This window comes from Acinonyx jubatus, chromosome B2, assembly GCF_027475565.1.
Source record: "Acinonyx jubatus isolate Ajub_Pintada_27869175 chromosome B2, VMU_Ajub_asm_v1.0, whole genome shotgun sequence".
Taxonomy (NCBI): domain Eukaryota; kingdom Metazoa; phylum Chordata; class Mammalia; order Carnivora; family Felidae; genus Acinonyx; species Acinonyx jubatus.
In genome coordinates, this window is record NC_069385.1 from 50,674,126 (window position 1) to 50,699,465 (window position 25,340).

Here is a 25,340-nt window from a genome sequence, read left to right on the forward strand (position 1 = left end):
TCTTTCCACGACATTATTTTTTCTACTGCTCTTCATCAAGACTTAGTGCCACAGTAATTTAAAACAGATGGGACCTGTGTGTGTGTGTGTGTGTGTGTGTGTGTGTGTATGCGTGCATGCATGTTGGGGAGATGATTTTGTTGATCTTTGGAGGAATGTTCTGAAAAGTAGTCCTAAACGGGTGGTATGGGAAGCAGTAGTTTAAAAAACTTTGCCTATTATACAGTTATTAAATAAGGGAGAAAAACATTGTTTCCTTTACCAGAGAGGTGCATCAGGGTGATGCTTATTGCAAAAAAGTAAATTTGATCATTGGGAAAAGTTTGAACAGCCCTCAGGTATTGAACACGAAATAACTTGTGAAACCTACTCACAAAGTTTGGAAGTCCTCACGGTGATCCACAGTGAAGTTTTAGGGATGGGAGAGGCCTCACTGACAAAATGTCAGGAGTGCTGTTTTTCATGTATGACCCATGAATTGGAAGAACAAAAAGACTTTTGACAGTTACCATAATATTTACTGTATTTTCTCATATTTGGTATTAATAAATATTGGCTACTAGCCAATCATGTAACTTTAAAAAATTTTTTTTAAATGTTTGTTTATTTTTGAGAGAGAGAGACAGAGCACAAGCAGGGGAGGGGCAGAGAGAGAGAAGGAGACACAGAATCTGAAGCAGGTTCCAGGCTCCCAACTGTCAGCACAGAGCCTGACGTGGGGCTCGAACTCATGAACCATGAGATCATGACCTGCGCCAAAGTTGGACGCTTAACTGACTGAGCCACCCAGGTGCCCCGTAACTTCTTTCTTCTATTTTTACAGTGGCTTAGAGGAAAATATAGCTAGGCTTCCATGTTTTCTAGGTAGTAAATGAAACAACAAGACGTTATGTAATGTTTTTCGAAGGAAAAAGCTTCAGAAACAATTTCAGAGCCAACAGGGTAAGAGGTATCAAGACAGGAAAAAGCACTTGTTTGTTGTTGTTGTTGTTGTTGTTTTGTTTTTTGGTTTTTGTTTTTTCAGGTTTTTTTTTAATACGCTTTACTTTTTTGAGCAGTTCACAGTAAAATTGAAGGGAAAGCCCAGAGATTTCTCATATACGCCTGCCCCCACACATGCACAGTGTCCCCTACTGTCAACATCCCCACCAGAGTGGTACAGTTGTTATAGTTGATAAACCTACATAGACACATCATTATCACCCCAAGTCCATAGTTTACATTAGGGTTCACTCTTGGTGTTATATGCTCTATGGGCTTGGATAAATGTACAATCATGTGTAGTCACCATTAGACTGAGTATTTTCACTTCCTTAACAATCCTCTGTGCTCTGCCTGTCCATCCTTCCCTTGCCCCTAACTTCTGGCAACCAGTGATCTTTATTTACTGTGTCTGTGGTTGGGCTTTTACAGAATGTCATGTATTTGGAATCCTACACTATGTAGCCTTTTCAGATTGAGTTCTTTCACTTAGTTATATGCATTTAAATTCTTTCCATGTCTTTTCATGGCTTGGTAGCCCATGTCTTTTTAACACTGAATAATATTCTATTGTCTGGATATACCACAGTTTATTTATCCATTCACCTCCTGTAGAACATTTTGGCTGCTTCTAAATTTTGGCAATTATGAATAAAGACACTCTATAAACATCTGTGTAGAGGTTTTTACACAGACGTAAGTTTTCAGCTCCTTTGGGTAAATACCAGAGAGCATGATTAAAATCACTTGCTCTTTTGGGAGCGCGGGGAGGGTAGGTGATGGGTATTGAAGAGGGCATCTTTTGGGATGAGCACTGGGTGTTGTATGGAAACCAATTTGACAATAAATTTCATATATTTAAAAAAATATAAAAATTAAAAAATGAAAAAAATAAAATAAAATCACTTGCTCTTTGAACATTAAAAATTTTTTTTTAAAAACCCTCTCTCTCTGCCCGTCCCCTGCTCATGCTCTGTCTGTCTCTCTCAAAAATATATAAACATTAAAAATTTTTTTAAATCACTTGCTCTTTGTTGGAATGTAGAAATTGTTTTATATTTTCTTTTGGGGGCAAAAGCCCAAATCACTGCATGCCATCGGCTTGTTTGTATGTAAATTTAGGCAGCCGGTATTTTACCTGATGCTTTAACCCATAAGTATCCATTGCTGTATCTCTATTCAAATTTGAGTGGCGAATGACAGAGTTTTGTGTTTTCTCTTATATCACTGTATCTCCTGGCTCCATGATTATTGAAAGCTCTCTTTGCCCAAATTGATGGACTTGGGCCAACTCTGATGCTTTTCTCCAAAGGGCCTCTTTTTTTTGTTTGTTTCTCTTTTCCCACAATCAGATCTGAGTCAGGTTGTTACCTTTCACTTTGGAATCCCCTTTGCTGGCTTGGAAGTTCAGACCTGTGTTTCAGTTCCAATGTTTATTGCTGAATTCAGCATCCGCTGTTGAGACATCCATGGAGCTCGGCCTCCTGACTGTATCATAGTGTCGTGCCCCTCATGGGCTGTGAGGGTAGGGTTTGCTTCACGGTATCCCAGCACCTCTTTGCATAAACCAACCTTTCCTGACTTTTCTTGTGATTTTTTTTCATATTCATTCCTCACCTACCATCTTTTCTGTGATCAAATGAAAATTGTCCCATTAAAGTGAAAATGGAGACTTTTTTTTATGTTACAGTACAGATGGTATGAAACATTTCTGAAGAAAATCAAGTCTCCTAAACTCAGATCTCTAGGACAGTGGTTAAAATTTAGGTATTTTTTCCACAAGTAGTCTACTTAAATAAGGGAGAAAAACCAGTGTTATAAACAAAAACAACTGTTTGCCAAATTCAATTGCTTTTGAAATAATTTATCAGTTTTGATTTTTGAGTAGGAAATAGGTAAAACTTGTAGCTTAAACATTACTTAAGTAGAATAAATTCAATAAGAATTCTTATTTTGTCTAAATTAAGGCCATGGTACCAAGATCAGGGGCTCCTGAGGAGGTCTTCTAACTGTAGTTAGAGCAGAAAAGTAATCTCAGAGCCCACCCTTAAAAGAGGTAAGAAGATGCAGAACTATTGTTAAGGTTGGGAGCCTGGGTGTCTGAGAGATGGGTGGAACTGAAATTATTTTGGAGGAAGGAAGAAAGGGTGGCTTGGGGAAGTCGGGCTGCTTAGCAGCAACGCAGTGGGGGAAACTTGATAAGCTTCCCAGGAACACAGACACCCTGTGGTTGGGTCAGGTGTAGGAGATCGAGGCGAGCACTGCTAGAACTGCCTTGAACTCCTTGCTATAACAGAGCAAAGAGCCATTGCACTCTGAGTGGTGTTTCAGGTCCCCCTGCAGTGCAATTGACACCACCTTCTGAGCGAGGCATTACCACAGAGTTTACCTGACCATCAATGGTGGGCCTGGATGAATGCTCCATGTGAGTCTGTATAGAGAATAAAGGACACCATGTTGGGTCTTCAGTGGTTGTCATGTTTGATTGGAGTTGGACAGAGAAAGCACTCAAGTCTAAGACAAAGGTCTGAGCTGAGGGCTCCACACAGGGTCAGAATGCCAGGAAGGAGGCGCTAAGGAAGGTGGGTCCAGGGCTCAGAGTAACATGGATGATGATGATGATGATGATGATGATGTCTACAAAGGAATATATATATATATGCATACAAAGAAGTGTGTGTGTGTGTGTGTGTCCATCCATTATATGCATACACAGAGAGTGGAGTGGAGGGAAAGAGAGAGTAAGAGACTTACAACACCTGGTACCCATCCCGCAGCATAAGAACTGGAATATCACCAGTATTTTGCAAATCCCTATGTGTTCCTCCCTGGCCGTACTCCTCTCTGTGGTACCACTGTTCTGAATTTTGTGTTTGTCATTTCCTGCCTTTTCTGTGTAAGTATGTTTCCCTATGTAATCTATTGCTAAGTTTTATTTGTCTTGGGCTGTGTGTGTATGTATATGTGTGTGTGTGTGGAATTCTTATACCAATTGCTTTTTTCTTTCAATTGTTTTTGTTTTTTTTTTTAATGTATATTTATTTTGAGAGAGAGAGAGAGAGAGAGCGTAAGCACGAGAGGAAGAGGGGGAGAGAGAGAGAAAATCCCAAGCAGGCCCCACGCTCAGCATAGAGCCCACCAGGGGACTTAATCCCACAGCCGTGAGATCACAACCTGAGCTGATATCAAGAGTTGGATGCTTAACTGACTAAGCCACCCAGGCACCCCGATCGATTATCTTTTTAAAGATTCATCTCTGTTGGTGCATGAAGTGACATACATGAAATTCACTTATCTCCACTGCTATCTGGTCTTGCATTGTATGAACATGCCACATTTTATGACAGTATTCAGTCACTGCTCAATGGACATTTGGGTCATTTCCAATTTTACACTATTTTAAACAGTGCTACTTTGAACATTCTTGTATGTGCATCCTGCTGCAAACAGTTTCTCTAGGATAAGTGCATAAGAGAAGAATTTTGGAGTCTTAGAGTATGTGCACCTTCAACTTTACTGAAAAATACCAAATTGTTTTCCAAAGTGGTGATATTTGTACATTCCATTTGACATTCCCATGAGTTAACAGATTAACTTCTAAGAGAAGGGGAAGTCTAAAGGAAAGATGAAATGCAGGATTAGCTAAACGTTGCAGAGGAAAGGGATATCATTAGGGGCTGATGAAGTACAACTTCCCATCTAAGTGTGGGGTAGAGAGAGCTAGGGATGTGAAGAAGAAGAAGGTTTAGGTTTTAAATAACCACTGTGGGTACAGTGAAAGGCTGGAAGATTATCTTGCATGGACTGTAGTCAAGTTGTCATTAAGTGGCATATCCCATCTCAGTAGGAATGAATTACCCAGTTCTCTCCATTTGCACTCAGTTTTCCCTGATCAGCAGTAATCTTTAGTGCTATATCTGGGGAGCAGCTAGATGCTTCCGGGCATTTAAGTGTGCTGTTTCTACATCAAACTGGGTGGCACAGATCCTAATAAAGTTTTCAAAGCAGACGTCCACACAAAGGCACACAAATGTTTTGGATATTTCTCTCCCCCAAACATAGGCGATTTTTATGACAGCCATACTTTATACTTTATAAATTCAGTAAATTTACACAGGGTTTGACATTGCTGTTTCTTTTACTTCAGAGGGTTATTTGATGAAAACTCAGAGCTACTCTGCTGTTACTCACTTGACCTGAGAAAAATGGGTGTATGGCATTTTGAGTAGCAAATTAACTATGAAATGTGACACAGCCCTGGGTGAGCATGTTGGTCTCATTTGTAAGTTCTGACCACTCTGACACATACAGGTGATCGGATTTGTTTTCAAAGAATTCATTCTTCCAAATCTAGATTTTAGTGAGGATAACTTCTTTTGTTGGCATTCCTAGGAAACTGAATGGAGCATAAACCATTCACAGCACATGTTCTCTGGAGCTTCAGAAGTGTGGCTCTTTTTAACTTGTTATTTTTGGGTCACCCTTCATTAATAGCATTCATCAGATTTATTTGACTCTAGGGCTAAGAGCTCAGTGATGGTGGCATTTTCAAAATATTTTAATCACAGGTTTTAAAAAAAAATTTTTTTAACGTTTATTCATTTTTGAGAGACAAGAGAGAAACAGAGCGTGAGTGGGGGAGGGGCAGAAAGAGAGGGAGGCACAGAATCCAAAGCTGGCTCCAGGCTCTGAGCTGTCGGCACAAGATCCCAACACGGGACTTGAGCTCACGAACCACAAGAGCATGACCTGAGCCGAAGTCGGATGCTTAACCGACTGAGCCACCCAGACGCCCCTTTAATCACAGTTTTTATCATCTGTTGATTGGCATTGTCTATCCGAAACGTTCAGTGGTGACCATACATATTTAGGAAGGCAGCATGGTATACTCAAAATAACACCATGCTTTGCCCCCCAACCTGGAAAGAACCTCCATGTTCCACAGTTTGAGGTTTCATTATGTAAACTATGACATGTCTACCCATGGAATATAATATATTAATGAAAATGATTAGAAAATTTGTCAAATAAGTTAGATGGCTACCTTGTTAAGTAGAAAAAAGCAGGATACCAAATTGTGGAATATGATGATCATAGTTCTGCAAAGCACAATGCATGTGTGGGAAGTGCCTTCAAAAATTATACCAAAATACTAACATTGTATTTGGGTTATGGGATCATGGGGATTTTTGTCTCCGTGTTTGTTAATATGTTTATATTACTTTTATAATAAAATTAATTAAAAGGATGGACTTAAGAGAGATCAATTGGAGGGCACCTGGGTGGCTCAGTCAGTTAAGTATCCAACTCTTGGTTTCAGCTCAGGTCATGATCTCACAGTTCATGAAGCTCCACATCAGGCTCTGTGCTGATAGCATGGAGCCTGCTTGGGAATCTCTTTCTTTCTCTCTGCCCCTCCCCTGCTTGCTTTCACTCTCTCTTCTCTCAAAATAAATAAATGTACTTAAAATAATTTAAAAAAAGAGAGATCAATCTGGATTCAAACTGCCACTGTGCCATTAACTGGTTGTTTGACCTTGGGCAATCTACTTAACTAGCTTCCTCAGGAGCTAAAGAGGTTATATCTACCCCCACCCCCTACAGTTTTTGCTAGTCAAATGAGGTAATATTCCCAAGCAGGCCCCGGCCCTGTCCCCAGTGCAAGTAGCTAGTGTGGTGGTTCCTACCCTCTCAGCTTCCCCTTCTCTGGTGAAATAAGCTTTGCCCAGTACACACCCAAGAGCCATGAGTGATGCTCTTTTATTATCTCATTTCTATTTTGTCCAGTTGGGGCCTCATTCTGATGTCAGTAAACACTTTTGACCTCTTGGAACTTCTGTTTTAGCAGTGACAACTGATGGTTATTTTAGAGAAGTGATTGGTGAGTAAGAATGCTTGGCCTTACGTGACAGGAGGGGAAATTTGAAGAACTGGACTTCCTAAAAGTTCTAGAATTTCAGCTGTTCAAATATATATATTTGATTGACAGAAATAATGCTTGCTAATTTGAGGACATCCTTATTTTTTTCTTTTAATGTTTATTTGTTTTTGAGACAGAGACAGAGCATGAGCAGGGCAGGGGCAGAGAGAGGGGGAGACACAGAATCTGAAGGAGGCTCCAGCCTCTGAGCTGTCAGCACAGAGCCCGATGTGGGGCTCAAACTTGTCCCCTACGGGCTCATGACCTGAGCCGAAGTCAGACGCTCAGCTGACTGAGCCACCCAGGCGCTCCGAGGACATCCTTATTAACATCCCTTGGTTAGCAAAGAGGGCTTGCTCACAGGCTGGTGATTTTCCTGACTCTGCCGAGTTCTTCTAAGAGAAAAATACAAAAAATACATAAGAGAAGATTTAGCAGGATCCCCAGGGGCTATCTGTGAGCCCTAAGATGTTATGATGATATGAGATGATCATGTTCAGCAGTTGGTTTAAACAGGGTCAGAGATGCCGTATAAGATCCTAGTTTTTAACTTATTTCAGGGTGAGTTTATTCAGATAGGAAGAGGAAAGCTCATTTCTTTCTTTCTTTTCTTTTCTTTTATTTTTAAGTAATCCTTACACCCAAAGTGAGGCGCGAACTTACAACCCCAAGATCAAGAGTCACATGCTCTACCAACTGAGGCAGACAGTTGCCCTGAAAACTCATTTCTTTTTCTTTTCTTTTCTTTTCTTTTTTTTTTAACTCATTTTTTAATAGTAATAACTAGCTACAGATTGGCCAGGTACTGGAAAATGTCATCTTGCCCTGGTTTAGGGTACACTCTTAGCAAAGGTCCAAAAAAGATGCTCGTATTCACGTGGGCCCAAGTCATGCCATCTACTTGGACCAGTACTCAGATTATCTGAGATCTCCTCTAGACTCTTCGACTTACAGTCTATAGACAGGAATACATTCCTGACCTACTCAAGGCTAGAATCCAAGACTGTGCCCTCCCAATTCATGTCCTGTTTGGAATAGCAGACTCTATGTCTGCCTCCAGCTGGCATTGTGCTAGTCGCTGGACATGCTGAGCCTGACTTTTGTTATAAGAGGAGAGGTTTAATCTGTAAGGACCCTTCTGGCTCAAAAGTCCAAAAATTCATTAATTCCTTTGGGTGTTTCTTTTCTTTCTTCTTCGTCTTTTTTTTTTTTTTTTTTTTTTTTTTTTTTTTAACGTGTCAGCATCTTGAGAGGTACAAGTAATTGAACTATAGGAAATCAACTATAAATTCTTGTTCCTTCAAGTTTGAGGCTCTGAATCTAAGCCCCTGTTTTCTGTGGATGGCTTGGTGGGATCAAGATCTTTCTGGTAAGGCCACAGCTTCCCATGGTGCAGTCTTCATGGCTCTACAAAGGTCAAAAATGGCATGAAGCAAACTGGAGTACAGTGGCAGGAGTTTCCTTGCCTGTGAAACAAGCCATTGTAGTCCTTTAAGAAGGAGAATAGAGATGGAACAAGAAATGAAAGGCACACAGACTGGATGGGAAGAAGTAAAGTTCTCTTTACTTATAGTGACATGACTGTTTACATAGACAAATCCTAAGGAATGTATAAAACCACTTCTAGAAAGAACAAATAAGTGAACTTAGTAAAGTTATAGGATACAAGGTCAATACACACAAATCAATTATTATTACTATTATTAATATTATTTTCAGAGAAAGCACGAGAGGGGCAGAGAGAGAGAGAAAGAATATCTTAAGCAGGCTCCATGCATAGTGTGGAGGCCAATGCAGGGCTTGATCCCACAGCCCTGAGATCATGACCTGAGCTGAAATCAAGAGTCTGACGTTCATCAACCAACCAAGCCACTCAGGCGCCCCAATCAATTGTATTTCTATATATTAGTAGCTAATAGGTGGAAAATGAAGCCAAAGAAACAATTCTATGTATAATAGTAACAGAAAAACCTAAAACAACTTAGAGATAAATTTAACAAAACTGTCAGTTGGTGCTATCTCTGAGGGTACTTAAGGGTAATGGGTGCTAACAGTCCTTGAAGGTTCCCTAGGGAGTGGATTTTGTTTTTGTAGCTCTTATCATTTCTCAAGGGAAAAAGCTGTATCAACTTGGATAATTGTTGTCTGGCATCATCAAGATGTGGATTGTAATGTCAGTTTGTATTCAGTAAGCCGTACAGCACTCTTAAGGCCATTTCATAATTTATCTGATAGCAAGCATATCTCCTTTGCACTTTGGGTGTAGAGTGGTCCTGAGTGATTAACGGGGCCGGATTAAATCTCAGGCATAAGATGTTCACTCAGAAAGTTGTGATTTTTCTTTTTTCTTTGTTCTTACTTCTCTCTAGGGTGTGATGAGGCATTTAATCCATCAGACAGCAGGAGGATCTATGTAATGAATTTTTACATGCCCCGGTCATTTTAATGTAATCGTCCTTGTTTTAAAAGGCTTCATTAAGTCTATTGTTAGGATTGTAAAACTACCTAAGAGAGACAAGAGGGCTTTTCCCATTTTCAGAATTGAACAGTTTTTTAATTGCACTGCTTTAGGTGAATAGTAATTAAATGGGTTGGGAGAATGTGCAATATTTATTTATAGTAACAGGCATGTCATGTATTTATAGTCGTTATTGCACAGTGTACTTGATAACATCCTTTTGGGGGGAATAGGGGTCATGACTGTTAAAAGTAGTTCTAATAACTTTTTTGGCAGGTCTTTGAATCTAGCTGTGAATATTAAAGATCCAGGTACTTTTGTATTAAAATACTATAGACACAGTAAGCCTTTTGCAAGGAATGCACTTGCAAAATTCTAAATGTACTTTTAACATTGCCAATTTAAAATATTTACGTTAAATACATTTGCCAGTGTTAATGGTCTTTAGAGTGTTATAACGTACCTTAATTTTGATAAGATGATAGGAGAGCGACTATTCCTTGGTTCTTTTTTTTAATTATTATTTTGTTTATTTTTTAGTTTTTTGAGAGAGAGAGACAGAGCGTGAGCAGAGGAGGGGCAGAGAGAGAGGGAGACAACAGAATCCAAAGCAGGCTCCAGGCTCCGAGCCGTCAGCACAGAACCTGATGCGGGGGATCAAACCCATGAACCCTGAGATCATGACCTGAGCCAAAGTCAGACGCTTAACCGAATGAGCCACTCAGGTGCCCCGTATTCCTTGGTTCTTAAGTTTTGTAATACATACAGTTTTAACACCTTATTCTTAATGTGCTCTGACATGGCAGATTTGTCAAGCAGGTAGGAGAGAAATTTTCCGTATGATATTGAGGATCTTAAGACCATTTAACCTACCGATTGGGGGCCTTTTAGAGCAGATTAAAGCTAGGGAAATCCTCCATCAAGAAAACTGTGTGCACGCATACACACAGACAGATACAGTGTGATACTTCGGGAGGTCTGTGGACTTCCTGGGCACCTCTTCATGGACCCAAAGAGATGAATCCTTGATCTAAAGCAGATTGAATAAATAGCCCCTTCTGTTTTGCACATCCCCAATGTCTAGTCTCTCCCCTGCCCATGTCTGCAAATTCATTTTCACTGTTACCTTTTCTTCAAAGGACATTTTTACTCAACATCTTCATTACCAGTTCAGTCTAAACGTGACAGAAGCAGAGCCCTTTTCCAGCTCACCTGGTAATTTCTTCAGTTATTACAGCTGGTCATCGGCTTCTCCCTCTGCCCTGTCTCCCCAAGAGCCGGAAGAAGCATGCTGTCTCACTCCGCACGGCTAATATATTGATAAACTTTGGTCACACATGTTCTTCCCTCCGAGCCACCACTTTCATTCCTTCTGGCATGTATCAACACTGCCCTTGGGCAAGCCTCAGACACCTGTCCTTTAAACTGCCCCCGCCTCCTCTCCCCTGCACTCCCTCCATCCTGCCACTCATTTGGGACTCCATCTTCCCTCACACAGGCACACTTTTACTTGCCCCCTTGGATACCTTTGGGGGTTCTCTGTCATGACACACAAGAAATCAAAACCCACCAGCTCCTTCACTATGGGGGTCTGCTCTCCTACTCCCACATCCCCCCCCCCCCCGAGACTGATGCTTTCCCCGGGCCCCTTGCCTGTCCGTATCCAGCCACTTTTCTCCCACCTTCCCTCACCGCCAACGTTCTGCCCTTCCAAGAGGGTGCCTGGGACAGGTTATCATCTGCTGACCTGCAGTGGTTGGGCATCTCACATTTTCTGGGAATAGTCACTGAACCCGGCAGGAAGGTGGGTCCCCCGGTCTGCCCAGCCTTACTTCTGTGAAAGTCTTTACTTCTGTTCAGTTAGCAACTCTTCCCCACCATCTGCTTAGCTCAGTTGAGTCAGTACTGCACTAAAGATACTTTGGAAACACGTTTTTAAGAAAAAACATTGGAGCAAGGCACTGGGAGAATAATATGAAAGAAATAAATCCATGGCATCCCCCACATGTGCCATCTCATCTTCTCGTACTGGTCTGCAGGCCAGCAGCCCCATCTGGCTCACCAGGGAGCACAGACAGTGGCCTGCTCATCTTTGTATCCTAGCATGGAGCGAGGCGAGGGCAGGCTTAAGTGTCTGGTGAAGGAGGCGTGCAGGTGCTGTGGTGACGTCTCTGTCAGTATTTCATAGAATCATAGCTGGAAGTGCCCTCTGAGATGATCTCCCACCACCTCATTTGACAGCTGGGCAAGCTGAGAGTCAGGGAGGTTAAGTGACCTGTCCAAGGTCAGACAGCAATAAAATCAGCTTTTGAACCTATGTTTTCTGACTCCCAGACTCTTTATTTGCTATACCACAAGTGCTCAATCCACCATTCTTCCTTTTTCCCTTCTCTTTCATCTCTATGCTCATAGTGCCTGTTTGGTGCCTGTAGATATTATTCTTAGCTCTTCACGCTGCCATAAGTTGTCTGTTACACTTTAATAAGCATAAATACTTAGTAGTTATCTCAGGGGGCACCTGGGTGCCTCAGTCGGTTAAGCATCTGACTGCAGCTCAGGTCATGATCTCACAGTTGGTGGTTTCAAGCCCTGTGTCAGGCTCTGTGCTGACAGCTCAGAGCCTGGAGCTTGCTTCAGATTTTGTGTCCACTGCTGTTGTGCGCGCGCTCGCGCGCTCTCTCTCTCTCTCTCTCTCTCTCAAAGATAAATAATAAACATTAAAATACATTTTTTTAAATAATAAATAATTGTCTTACATTTTGAATAGCACTTTGGTACTTTTCAAGTTCTTTCACTAGATTTCACCACAAAGCAGTAAGATAGGTTGAGCCAGTATTATTCTCATACATCAGAGGAGATAAAAGTAGTGACTTGTTTGAGACCAAGGCCATGTGGCTAATAAGTGACAGGGTTGAACATACAGTCTGGTGCTCCTCAATCAGAGGATGATAGCAACTTAAAGCTGTGTTGAAAATATGGCTTCAGGCTCTGGAATCCTGCCTTCCTTGATGTAAATATTAAAAAAAATAAAAAAGTAGGATTTCCTATTTTTTAACAGTTTCCAGTTTAGTAGCTCATTTCCTAAAGTCTGTTCTGAAGCACACTGGTCCCATGAGATGCTCAGCAAAAACTGGGTTGCGAGGCCAGATAAGCTGGGCAAAGCTGTCTGCTATATGCCCTTCTTGGGGATTCCCCATGCATAATAGCATTTAAGGTTCTGATCAGTCCTACTGCAAAGATGGCTGTTGAATGTATTTTTTTTTAATTCAGTAAAATACACGTGACATGAAATTTACCATCTTGACCATTTTCATCGTACAGTTTAGTAATTTAAGTATATTTACTTTGTTGCTCAACTAGTCTCCAGAACTCTTTTTATCTTAGCAAAGGTGAAACCCTACACCCCTTAAATAACACTCCGTTCTCCCCTCCCCGAATCCCTGGCAAACACTATTCCATTTTCTATCTCTATGAATTTGACTACTCTGGATATCTCCTATAAATGGAATCGTATAGTATTGTCTTCTTATGACTGGCTTATTTCACTTAGCATCATGTTGTCAAGACTCATCCATGATGTAGCATGTGTGAGAATTTCCTTCCTTTTTAAGGCTGAGTAACATTCCATTGTATGTACATCCCGCATTTGTTTCTCCATCCAGCCCAAGTTGGCACTTGAGTTGCTTCCATCCTCTGGCTGCTGGGAATAACGCTGCTATAAACACGGGTGTGCAAATATGTCTTCAGGAATTTACTTTTAGTTCTTTAGGATATATACCCAGAATTGGAACTGCTGGATCGTGTGGTAATTCTGTTTTTAGTTTCTTTGTGCAACCACCATTGTTTAACATATTTTTCTGCCCAGGTTTCACAGATTCATTTGATCGCAGAATTCTTTTTCCGCTTTTACCTTTAGATCGTCCCACAGAACACAGGCCTCTCGGAAGACCTTGAGAAGTCCTGAGTCTAGGCCTGTTTCCACAAGCCCCAGGTGCCAGCAAACATCAGGATGCTGGCCGGGCATTTCAGCCTCAAAGTTCCCAGCCCACGGGCGAGGTCAGCCGTGTGGTCCCAGGGGCTGCCGAAGCAGAGGAAGCTCATAGGACAGACCACAGGCTGTAGCAGGTGTTCCTCTGCCTGGACCTGGTGCTGTTAAGCTTGGCGCAGGTGAGGAGGCTGCTGTAGCGCTGGTGTCATTTAGGCAGCACTGGCTAGGCAGGTACCTTTGCTCAACAAGGGAGTAAAGAAGAGCCAGCCCCCTGCTTACATGCAGGAAGGGACCTGGGGAGAGCTTTACGGCGGCGAGCAGTGTGGGAATGCAGAATCCCGCGTTGCCCTCATTCCTCAAAGGAATGCCACCTGGTCAAAGCCATTTATAAATGGACTCCCCCACAGGACTTGTTGTGTTGACTCAATCTAATTGGTCCTTAATGTGATTCCTAAATAATTGCGGGGTAGCTATAAGTTCTATAATTGTGTGGGTAGGTAAAAATTCCAACAGAGTTCATCTGCTTTCCACAGATGGAAAGGGGTATGTGGGGCAAAGGCAGTAAGGTGAAGAAAGAAGAAAATTCCCAACCCCCAAAGCTGCTGTGTACCTCAGATGTCCTTGTGGTTGGCCTTTCTCCAGCACAAGCTCAGGAAGCCCTAGCCCTGGGTGACCTGAAGGAGATACTACAGGATCAAACACCCGAAATGCCCAGTGTTGTTTCTCTATACGCTGGTTTAAAATTTGGCATGTACCTGAATGGTTTTAGGGGCACCAGAAAGAGAACAAGCTGGGAGATTACCGTAGCTGTTGTAGCTTTGTCAAGCTGTTTGTGATATTGATAAGGATGGGGACATGGAGAGAATAATATAAAACCACACAGTGGATATGTAGTTCCAAAGACCTTGAACCATCCTGCAATAAGGCCATAGGGTAGCCAACCTCTTAGCACCATTGTCCGAGAGCAGATAATGATACCTGACCCTGTGGGTTGAGAATTTGATAAGCTCTCTGAGATCCTTAGATGAAAGCAGCTACTGATGCACAAATTATTATCATTATATGAGACTTTATGTTCCGTAAATAAATACTGTAGCTTATTCTCTCTGACTCTTTTGCTTTAAACAAGTTCAGATTTGGCCTTGCTCATTGGCCAGCTTCCAGCGAAGCTGCTTCCCCAGGATCACAGTTCCATGTGGAGGTGCTGAGGCCGAGTTGAAGGAGCACTGATGAAAATGTATGACCTGGGGCAATCCACTTCCCCTCACGGGGCCTTAGTTTTCTCATCCTTCGTTTCTCATTGCTGCCGGCCCTCTTCTAAGGTGCCTTCCAGCTCTGTAGATTTGTGATTTCATCAAAGATTAAACAAAAGAATTCAGCTTCAAATTATAAATGTTTATCAAGTGCCTTTTATGAGCTAGGCACTGTTGTAGGTACTTGAGATAAATCGCTGAACAGGGCAGCTTATTCCAGTTGGGGGCAAGGAAATGAGACAATAAGCAGTAAACGTTAATGCGTAGTAAATTATATAGTTGTTGGAAGGTGCTATGCTCTGTCCAAGAACAAAATAGTCTGGTTAAGAGGGATGGAGAATGCAGGCAGGAGTGCAATTTTAAAAATGTAGCAAAGAGGAACTTTTCCATTATGAGAGTTGTTAGAAAGTCAAGTACATCATTAATCGGAAGCTATAAACCTCTCCCTTGGAGATTTTAGGAAAAGAAAACTCTCCTTATTTTTTTAGATTCAGTGATATTCTTGTTTGGATGTAGCAGGATTAACCAGATGATCCTTTTGAAGGCTTTCTTTTTCAGTGATTAGTTGTTTGTGCAGGGACAGCTGCAGAATTTGTGTGTGTGTGTGTGTGCATATGCACACACATATAGATAATGTGTTTACACACACACACACACACACACACACACGTACTTTTGTTCAAGGAGTACAACAAGTCCGAGTTGGGAGGACCCAGCTGTTGGCATATCTCCCAGCAAACTTTTAAAGGTCAACTGCTGGGCCATAATAATATAGCCCTCCCACCCTGCCATTTTACAAGGGAAGAACTGAAACACAGAAATGCTAATGACTCACCAGAATCAGAATGAATCGGGGATGGGTAATGGGACCTGGCTCCAGCCCTCTGACCATCAGTCACCAGCCTCCCAGCGCCTCCCTACATTCCTTTTACAATGAGGCAGGCGGTGGTTGTTTTTACTTCCCCTTCCCTGTTGCTTATGAACCACTTCCACTTCCAAGTCTGGATAATTAAATAATAATAAAACTAATATAGTACTTACTCTAACCCTTATGCATCCAGAGCTACATGATCCCGCCTCAGGATGATGTTAGAGTGCAACAAATACAGTTCAGCGGTGACAATTTCAAACAGCAAATTCTTGTGTTTGTCAGTGCAATGGTGGGGATATAGCGTCTACAGCAATGCTTCAAATCCCTTGTTCTCCCACCAGATTTCCTCACGCCCTACGGCGCTGACCAACTTACTGACTTTTCCTAACCATGACCCACTTCCTTTTCCCCCTTCCTTCCTCATTCTGCATCATAAAATACCCCAAAAGAGGCCAGGATCAAGACTTTCCCAGAAGGGTAGTCAAGGGGAGGAACCAGGAAGGCAAAGCCAGGGTTCACATTAGCGGCTGGCAGAAGAGAGCCTGAAAGCATGCAGGCTTTCTGTTCTCCTCACACCACTGTTTACTGCTGTGCTAGTCATTCTCCTATATTGCCTCATACAATTTTTTTTTAAGTTTATTTATTTAGAGAGAGAGTGCAAGCGTGCGGGGGTGGGGCAGGGAGCAGAGAGAGGGGGAGAGAGAGAATCCCAAGCAGGCTCCAAGCTGTCAGGGTGGAGCCTGATGCGGGGCTCAAACTCACATACCTTGAGATCATGACCTGAGCCGAAACCAAGAGCCAGACACTTAACCTTAATCGACTGAGGCACCCAGGCACCCCTACCTCATATAATTTAATCCTCACAGAAATCCTACGTGGCAGGTATTGATATCTTCATTTTGCTGATGAAAAGCTGAAACCTGAGAAGTCGAATAACTTGCCCAGTATGCTATGTAGAGAATGCTAGGATTTGAGCCCAGTTCTGTCTGATTATAAAAACTGTGCTCTTTGTCTATATGGTGCTGCCTCTAATCTAAATCCCAGAGGCTTCATGTTATTTCAGTTGCAGATTTGTTTGGGTGCGAAGCACAATTATAAAACTAAGTCTTTGGTGTTTGTTTGAGGCAGTTAAATCTGTTTTCAGCAAAGATCTTGAAAGCGTAGTAGCTAAATGGAGAAGTGGATGTTCCCCCAAAGCCTTGTGGAGTGGAATCTTTGTCTTGCTTGGACACAGAATGGTCTGGGCCTCTTTGCTCACAGCCCAGAGCAATCCCAGTAAGTTGCCTGGACCCCTGGTCCTACGCATCAAAGGCCATAGTTTCCTGACTCAGCCTTTTAGCAGGTCTTACAACCTACAGAGTGCTAATGTTGGGCCTGGCAGTCTAAGGAAATGCCTGCAGTGCACAGAGATGGGGAGCTGGAAGGAGCTTTCAAAAATCCAGGAAATTGTAAGCAGTTCCTTTGTCACAAGTATAAAATAAAGATGTTTTCCTACAAACACGCTGGTTTAGCCTGTGAATTTGTGAACTTGATACAAATAAGAACCTTAGGGGTCAGGGTACACAAGAATGCATTTTGTGGCCTCCTTATTTGGGCAGGCAGGGGAAAGGGCCCTAAATGGAAGAAGAGACAGGAGACCAGAGAAACAAAATAGCTAAACGTAAACAAATACAAATACAAAATAATGAGAGCAGGTAAGGCAAAATAGAGGAGACGGAGTGAACTGGGAAAGGCTAGAGCAAAACTGTATATAAGCTGAAGACAAAGGACACTAGACAGAGAAATGTACTGTAGATGGAAAGACAAAGACATGGAGACACGGGCAAGAATGTCATCCAGTGTTAATAGGATGCCAAATGGAGGGGTGGTGGTGGTGGTGAGGCTTTCCCCTAAGTTTCAGTCAAAAGTTAAGCCTAGTATACAGAGGGCTTTCACATGAGTTCTCTTTCCACATGCCTGCGGCTGTATTTGTCGGGTCAGGAGACAATCATTTGAAAGTAGAGCGCTAATATTTATCATCTTCCAAATTGCCTCTTAATAAACTATGAGAACCAGAGCAAAGTGAGATGAGCTTAAAATAGATTCTATGGCAATGACCCAGCCAATGATGTTATCACAGATGAGTCATTACCAAATAGATTCTTCACATCTTGCAATAGATGCTTTTCAATTTTCAAAAGTTTGCAATGAAGATTTTTTTCAAAGACCGTCTACTCATGTAAGAGTATCAACTGTTGATACCTTTCTTTTGTGGAGATGCTGTGCCTTTCTAACTATTTTCCCAGTGAAAAACGCTTTTTGACTTCAGAATGTTCTGTATCCATAGTTGGTGACTTTATGTACTCCTTGCTTCCACTTCCTGAGGCGAAGCGATATGATGAACTGATTAAAAATAACATTCTAATGAAATTATTGGGTGTGTTGTTGTAATATAAGTCAGCTGCAAATGGGAAGTTCTTTCCTGAGGAAATTTGATAAACTGAAAGTCAACTTGAGTGTTTATATATTTTCTGGGAGAATTTTGGGTCCTTCCTAATGTTTTCCTTTCAGAAATTACCGGTTAATTTGTGCTTGCCACCCAAACACATATTTTACCACTGGTAATAGTTAGCTGAGGGCTGTTATGTTAGTATGATACAAGAGTTTGGATTAAACGTTTACCAGTAGAGTATGTGAGTGTATAGACTCTTAAAGGAAAGCAAGGTGAACACTTTTTTGTTCAAATATTGAATGTTTAAAAAATGAGAGGATGGTTTTTATGTATCAGGTCTTTGCTCTGAGCCTGGCAACATGTGAAATGCTCTCATTCTTTAAAAAAAAAAGAGACTAAGAACAGAATTTTTACTTGACGTTTTCTCTTCAATGCCAATCTTGAAAGGGTCAAATGCTGGAGGTGGCCCACAAGTATTTTTTGGTACCGGTTTGGCAACACGGAAGAGATGGGGCAGCTTGCTCCCAGTTCGCTTTATTCCTGCGTGTTTCCTGTCCTGTGGCATTTGATTTACAGCTGCTGTTCACCCCTGTCTTCACACCCCATCTTTACCCCGCTGCAGTCTTATTTCCACTACTGTGCCATCAAAACAGCCATATTCCAAGTTAGAGACTCCTCCTCCTTTGTAGCTTGTCCTTTCTGGTGTCCTTGTCCTCCTTCACTTCTGTTACGCAGTCTCATGATTTGGTCGACCAGCCCTCTCTCTCAACACTGTCCTCCAGTGGCTTCTATGACTCTACCCTTTTCTGGATTTCCTTCTATGGGTAGCTCATCTCAGCTTGCTTTGCTGGCTGCTCCTGTGCTACCTGCTTTAATCATTTATTTCCTTAGCTGTCAAGTATTACAGGAATGTATAGATTGCTTTGAAAATTCATGTGTAAAGTAAAAAGTATGTAAATAGTCTTTTTTTTTTTCTTTTTTACCATGTTCCTTTCTACTCATCCCAGAGATAACCATGATTAACCTCTGGATGGATCTTTTTTCCTTACCCTTTCCTTGTAATCTGGTTTGTTTGTTGTCGTTCAATATAAATAGGATCATCTTATACATACTGCTTTTTGATTTGGAGATGACCCCAGTCAGTATAAATAGATCTCTATCATACCCTTTTTATGATTTGCCAAATTTTAATTATGGGTATTTCCAAGCAAAGCCTACTGAATAATTATAGTAGTTAACATGTGGTTGTCTTTATGATTGTGTATCTGTTTTCCCTAAGACTTTGAGATTGGAGAGACAGTGTCTTTTCATATTCCCTTGTCTATCAAAGCACCTGCCAATAAATATTCAGTGAGTGAATGAACGTTGGTATTTTTTGCCCATTCAGTTAGATCATTCTAATTTATATTGTATACACTAGTATAGTTTAAGTTCAAATTAAAATATCTTAAGCTCTGTGAGAAAAATATTAGTGTATTATAAGGTACAGTTAATCTATTTCTCAGGTCATTTCCCAACAGTAGTATTACTAATTTTGCTTTCCTCACTAAAATCACCCTACTATGCAAAAGAGAATTCTGTACACCACTTGTTATATTTGGAAGAAGTATTGATAACTGGTTGTGTTTGTTTTGTGTATTTTAAGTGTGTATGTTGGCGTCTTTACAAGGCAGATAGTATTTTGTGCGCAATTCATTCTTCATAAAAGAATCATTTATCTTTAAAGAGAACATAAATACATAATGGTTGTATAAACAGAATTGACTTAATACAACATCTCTTCAGTAGGAAAATAGTTGAGGTTTATGAAGTGAGCCTTGTCAGATACAATTTGAGCTCTTTTGCTGATGGTGTTCATTCAGTATCATACTGCTGTTAATAGCCCTGATTTAAGGAGAAACCAATGAAAACATCTATCATCTGATCACCATGGGATGTCATCCAAGCTTGTGTCATGGTCACATAATGTTCGTGGGTTTGTGGGGTGAAGAAAATAACACTTGGGTGTTTGGAATTTATTCTGAAGCGGTTTTTGTCAGTGGTAGATGAATTTCTTGCTCCTGAGTTGAAATGAGGCTTTTAAATACTCTTAGTAACTCTCTCATCACTGGACCCGCTGGAGGAGACACCAAGGGTGAGTGTATAGGAATACTACTCTGATATTTGTATATTTTAAAAAGTGAGGGAGGTGGGACTAATCTGTCATCAGTAGTGAGCTGTTGGTCACTGACATCCATATTAAGACATGAACCCTGCTTGTGCTAATTTGGGAAGTAAGCAAACACAAATTAGAAAATAAAGAAGCAGAAAAATGGAAACTACATAATGATCTCTGCAATGCACGTGTCTGTTAAACTAATTAAAATTCTGCCCAAGGGGTTACTGGAATGGCTAAAACTCCATTTAATCTGGGTCAAGGTCTTGGGGAAGGTGGTTCAAGTGCTGCATTTTTAAAGAAAGATTTTTAGACGAAAGGATATATTCGATTTCCAGGGACTGTCATAAAATAGCAATCACGATCCAGTTGGAGATTTAAAGTGAGTCCAGATTATAGAAGGATTTAAATACTGGAATAAGAGTTTGAACAAGAGTTTCTGTTCAACAGGGAACAGAAATGAAATAAAATGATTATGCCCATACTGACATCTTGTACTTGTAAATCATACTATGGCTTGTAGACTCCTTTTAGGAATGTTATTTTATTAAATCTGTATTAAATCTTGATGAATTGCAAGCCTTTTAGAAGGTTGAATCTCTAGGGTTGGTGGTGGCAGGCTGCCTGAATGTAGGGGATGAGATCAGGGAAACGAGACAACACTGAGAGGATGTCTGCCTCTGACCAAAGTGAGCAAATAGAGCTTGTTTGGGAGAGAAGATGATCAAGCATAGCCAACACTGGCGGGGAGAGCCACTGACAGTGTTAAACTCTTGAGAACAGGGAAGGTTAACTTGCTGCTGAACTTTACAAGAAAGATTTTTATAGCCTGGTGACCTTGAGAGCCAGAATCCTGGGAGTGGGGCTGGGGAAGAATATAGGCACAGAGGGAGCTGATGGACTAAGGGTAAAAGCAGGAGAAAGAAGTAACTGGAAGGGAAAAGGGAGTGTCAAATGATACTTGTAAATCAGGGAGCTGCCACAATGCTACAATCTAGAGAAACAGCAGCATGACAGCATGAAATCATGTTTTGTATTGTTTATTTGCAGTTTGTTGAGTTTTATATCCCTCAGGAAATAGCTGTGGTTCAGATGCTGACAGCTCTGGGTAGACGAGGCCCATGACAGCAGCATCAGAGAAAACTAGTCAGCGGCAACAGCCAGGTGGAAAGATCAAGTACCTGTCACCATGATGGAGCCTGGTTCCCAAGGTAGGCCATGGTCTGGGCTCCTTTCTCAGGAGGCTCCAGGCATTGAACAGCACAGGCTCCCCAGGCTGTCCATGCACCTTGCAAATGAGTGGTTCTGGCATCCAACAGGCATGATTACAAACTATCACCGCCACTGAACGTGTACTCAGAGCTCATGCCATTAGGCTTTGTCTTCATATACAGTGGTGCCTTTTTAAAAAAGCGGATTTACAAATCCATGGTCCACTTGATCAGATCATGCCAGTCACCCTCATGCATGAGGTTTCGAATGCTTTTCATGTTGAGTGTCTGCTGTTGCTGTCCCCAGCAGCCACCTGGATTGAGAGTGTACCCAGGAACTGCAAGGAGGAAGCAGTAGATGTATGTGACCTTCCAGCGTTCTGTCTCTGTTCTCTCCACCCTCCATCTTGCTCTTACTCTGGGCATGATTATTTGGGAGAAGATACTACAAGACCAAAATATGTAGCTTATTCTACACTTGATGAACCCGTGCATTGGCATGGCATGTTTCATCAGCAGATTTCTGTACTTTCAGATAAATGGCATCCAGAGGAGGCAGCTTATCAGTCATCAGCTCATGTGCTCTGTCTGCCATTCTCACAGTTGGCTGGTTCTTCAGGGCACATGTGCGTAGATGCAGTGTTTGTTGGCCCTGACTCCTGCTTTCAGAGGCTGGCCAGAATTGCAGCCAGGCACTGTTGTAACCAGACAGTGCCCCAGTGGAGGAATCACGTTGCTCTTGTTTGAATCCAAAGAGAGACACTTTGTCATTTGTTTATCAGGAATGCTTGTATTTTCTCTTGGACCGAAAAAAAAAATTACCAGAAGCCATTAGTTATTAATACAAACTGCCCACTTTTAAACTCAATCCAGCATTCAAGAAAAGCAGTGTTTCTTTGCCAAATAACTTGGAGGTCTTTGTATGCAGAGTTGACAGATGGAGTCCATTGATGGTGAATACATTTGGATGCACACAGAGCCGCAGAGAGCACCCTTGGGCTATGAGGACAGCCAGAAAGTTAACAAGGGTAGGTTCAGAAGGGTTGTGGACAGAGTAAGTCAAAATAGAGAAATATCGTGCATTGAGATTTTCTCTTCAGTGTAATGGTTACCAGGACATCCACTGCAACTGTTTTAAAACAGATGCGCCTTGTGTTCATTCTGCTTCAGGCATGTTTCAGCAGTAAGTTGCAAAAAAGAGAACTTGTAGCACAGCAATATCCGAGAAATCAAGGGAAAAGTAATTGTCTTAAATTATATCCTCTGAACGTTATCTGTTAGTAGCGTTATCCTCCTCCATAGCTTGAGTGGTTGGGATAAAAATTCAAAGAATAGAGCTGTCCTCAACCACATAGGAAATATGTACATATTTATTAATATTATTAAAAGATTTATTTAAAAGAAATCCAAATGATACGGAAAGGTATAAAGAAAAAAATGAAACATTCACAAATCCTACCGATAGTGTCATTACAGACATACATACACAGGCGGGCATACATATGCTTTTATCTAAATGGGATATTACTGTATAGGCTAGTCTGTAATCTGTTTTGGTCACTTAACAAAATGCTGTGGACTCCTTTCTATGTTGAATGTAGCTTGGCATCAGGGATGTTAATGACAGAATAAAATTCGCTTGTATAGTTGTATCCTACTAATTTATTCATTCACAGATAATTTATTTTTACGCCTCCATGCAGCAGACACTGCTAAATTCTGGGGATAAGCAGCAAACTCCCCTGTCAAAGAGTATTTAGATTATTACTGGTTTTTCTGTTAGAAGCAGTACTGCATTGAACAGCCATTACTGCAACATACACCTTTGCTTACTTAACTTTTCTCCTTAGAGTAAGTCCCCACAAGGAGCATTGGCTGGCAGTGGGTTCCCACATTTTGAAGTTTGATCCGTATTTATTGCCTAAACATTCTCTACTAAAGGTTTACAATGGTGTGAGTTTTTCAGTACTCTTAATGATAATACTTCTCATTGGTTATTATCTTTGTCAATATTAGAGGTGAAAAATGATGCTGCACTGTTTTACCTTCTATTTCTTTGATTTCTAGTATGCTTGGGATTGGAGTTTTAGCCACCAAGAAATCATGGGCTCCATAAGATGGTCTATGGAGTTCTATGTTCTGAGTCCTAACTTTATGACTCCTAAAAAGGGAAGTCCCTTCTTTTTTTACTTTCTTTCTTCAGGGTCAGGTTAGAATCAGTGAAGAGGTTGTCTATTTTAGATAATAGAATCCTCACTGAAAGGATATTGGATAATATAACTGATCAAAACCCAGTTCATTGGTTTTAGATCATATAAGATTAATTAATTTCCTTGTATTTTCAAATAGATGCCATACTTTTAAATAGCAACAACAACAAAAAAAATCACAGAGGCTAAATTTAAGGAGTACCTAATAAAAATCTTAAACGTAAATGCCTGGAAGTGTATTGTCTCCATTTCACCCTTCACTTGGCTATGTAACACTTAAGTTTACTTTTAAGTTTGTTTGTTTGTTTGTTTGTTTGTTTGTTTGTTTTCTGGCCACAAATGAAATTCAGTTGTAACAGAATGATGAATTCTGATGAACAGAATGTCTGAATTCCTGTCCACACCCCTCCAGTGTTGGTTGCCTGGGTTTCCACTTTCACATCTGCAGAGATAATAGTAATACCTCGTGAAGATGTGAGGACTCTGTGAGATAACAGAAAGCATCTTGGATACTGCCTGGCCTCTAAAAGTGCTCAATGAATATTACATTTATTATTGTAGGAAATGTTTGCAAAAGTTAGAAACACTCAGAAAAGGATCTAATTCCTTTACTGAAATTCCACCAGTCAGAGATGACCAGTGTTTCTGGTTTGGGGGTGTATTTAATTCCAGTATTTTTTTTCTCTAGATACCTGTTTTACAAAAGTGGGACCGTATTAAAATTGTACAGGATTTTGAATTTCAGCAAATGTGTGTACTTAATTTTTCAACAATGGGAGGGGGTGGTTAGCAAGATTGATTTTTTTTTCTTTCTTGTGCTTTAATTGGGAATTTTTGTGTGTTGCTATTTATTTGTAATAGATTTTTTATTAGAGTGAAGATTAAGTGTAATTGAAAGACATTTTGGACAATTAAAACTATAAACATTGCAATTCCTCCTAATTCATCATTCAGATTTGTTTCTTGTTTTACAATCAAAAATAATGTGGCAGTTTTCTCTGTTATTTCTGAAGATGTTTAAACAGTTTACAGACTGTAGGAGGCCAAAGCTGTAGCCTGTCTACACTGCTTCCGCTCCCATGAGAACAGTGAAGCAATCTTGCACTGACCTAATGTGGACTGAATCTTTCTCAGCTCTCTGTGTCTCATCCCATGTGACTGAGCTGGATTTCACGAGATAGTTGTTTTACTACAGTGTCAAAATTAAATTTTTGTTACCACATATTTTTAAGGTCTTCACATTCCTTTGAAGCCAGTTCTTCAAAGAAGCCTCATTGTGAATCTTTTTTAAAACACACACACACACACACACACACACACACACATACACAGATGCAAAACTGTGAACTCACCAGTTTATCTGCCTTGCATGTTGAGATTATCCAGGAATTACATTTCATAAATTTTCTGTATGTAGGGAACTCACATACTCTGTACTCATGCTTCTGTGGTCTGCAGTCAAGTCCTGGCTTCAATTTCTGCCCCGTAGGATTTCCATGTGAATTCATTTTAGGTGAAAAATCATCTTAATTTTACTGCTAGTAAATTAAGTAAAAATGCTAGTACAAGTATGGGATTGTTTCAAAGGCTTAAACCAAATAGATGTTTTAAAAATATTTTATTTAGGATTACTCCTTGAAATATTCTTGCCTGTGTGAAATTCTTAACTTAGGTATATGTTTTCTTAATTCTACACATAGTATACATTTTATGTACTGTGTGTATACAAATTTTGCATAAACCTTTTTCTGTCTCCAGTTCCTAATTATTTCCAATCTTTCGGCAGAAAAGAGAAGATCAAAATTTACCTGTGTTAAATTCACAGCTCTAGTAATATCTTTATCCTTCCAGGAAATTCCAAA

The 25,340-nt window shown here is 40.8% G+C and overlaps 1 protein-coding gene across 4 annotated transcripts in view; it reads left to right on the forward strand.

Moving 5' to 3' along the window:
- Window positions 1-25,340, forward strand: part of FYN (FYN proto-oncogene, Src family tyrosine kinase) — a 213,753-nt gene that overhangs the window by 37,260 nt on the left and 151,153 nt on the right. The window lies entirely within an intron of this gene.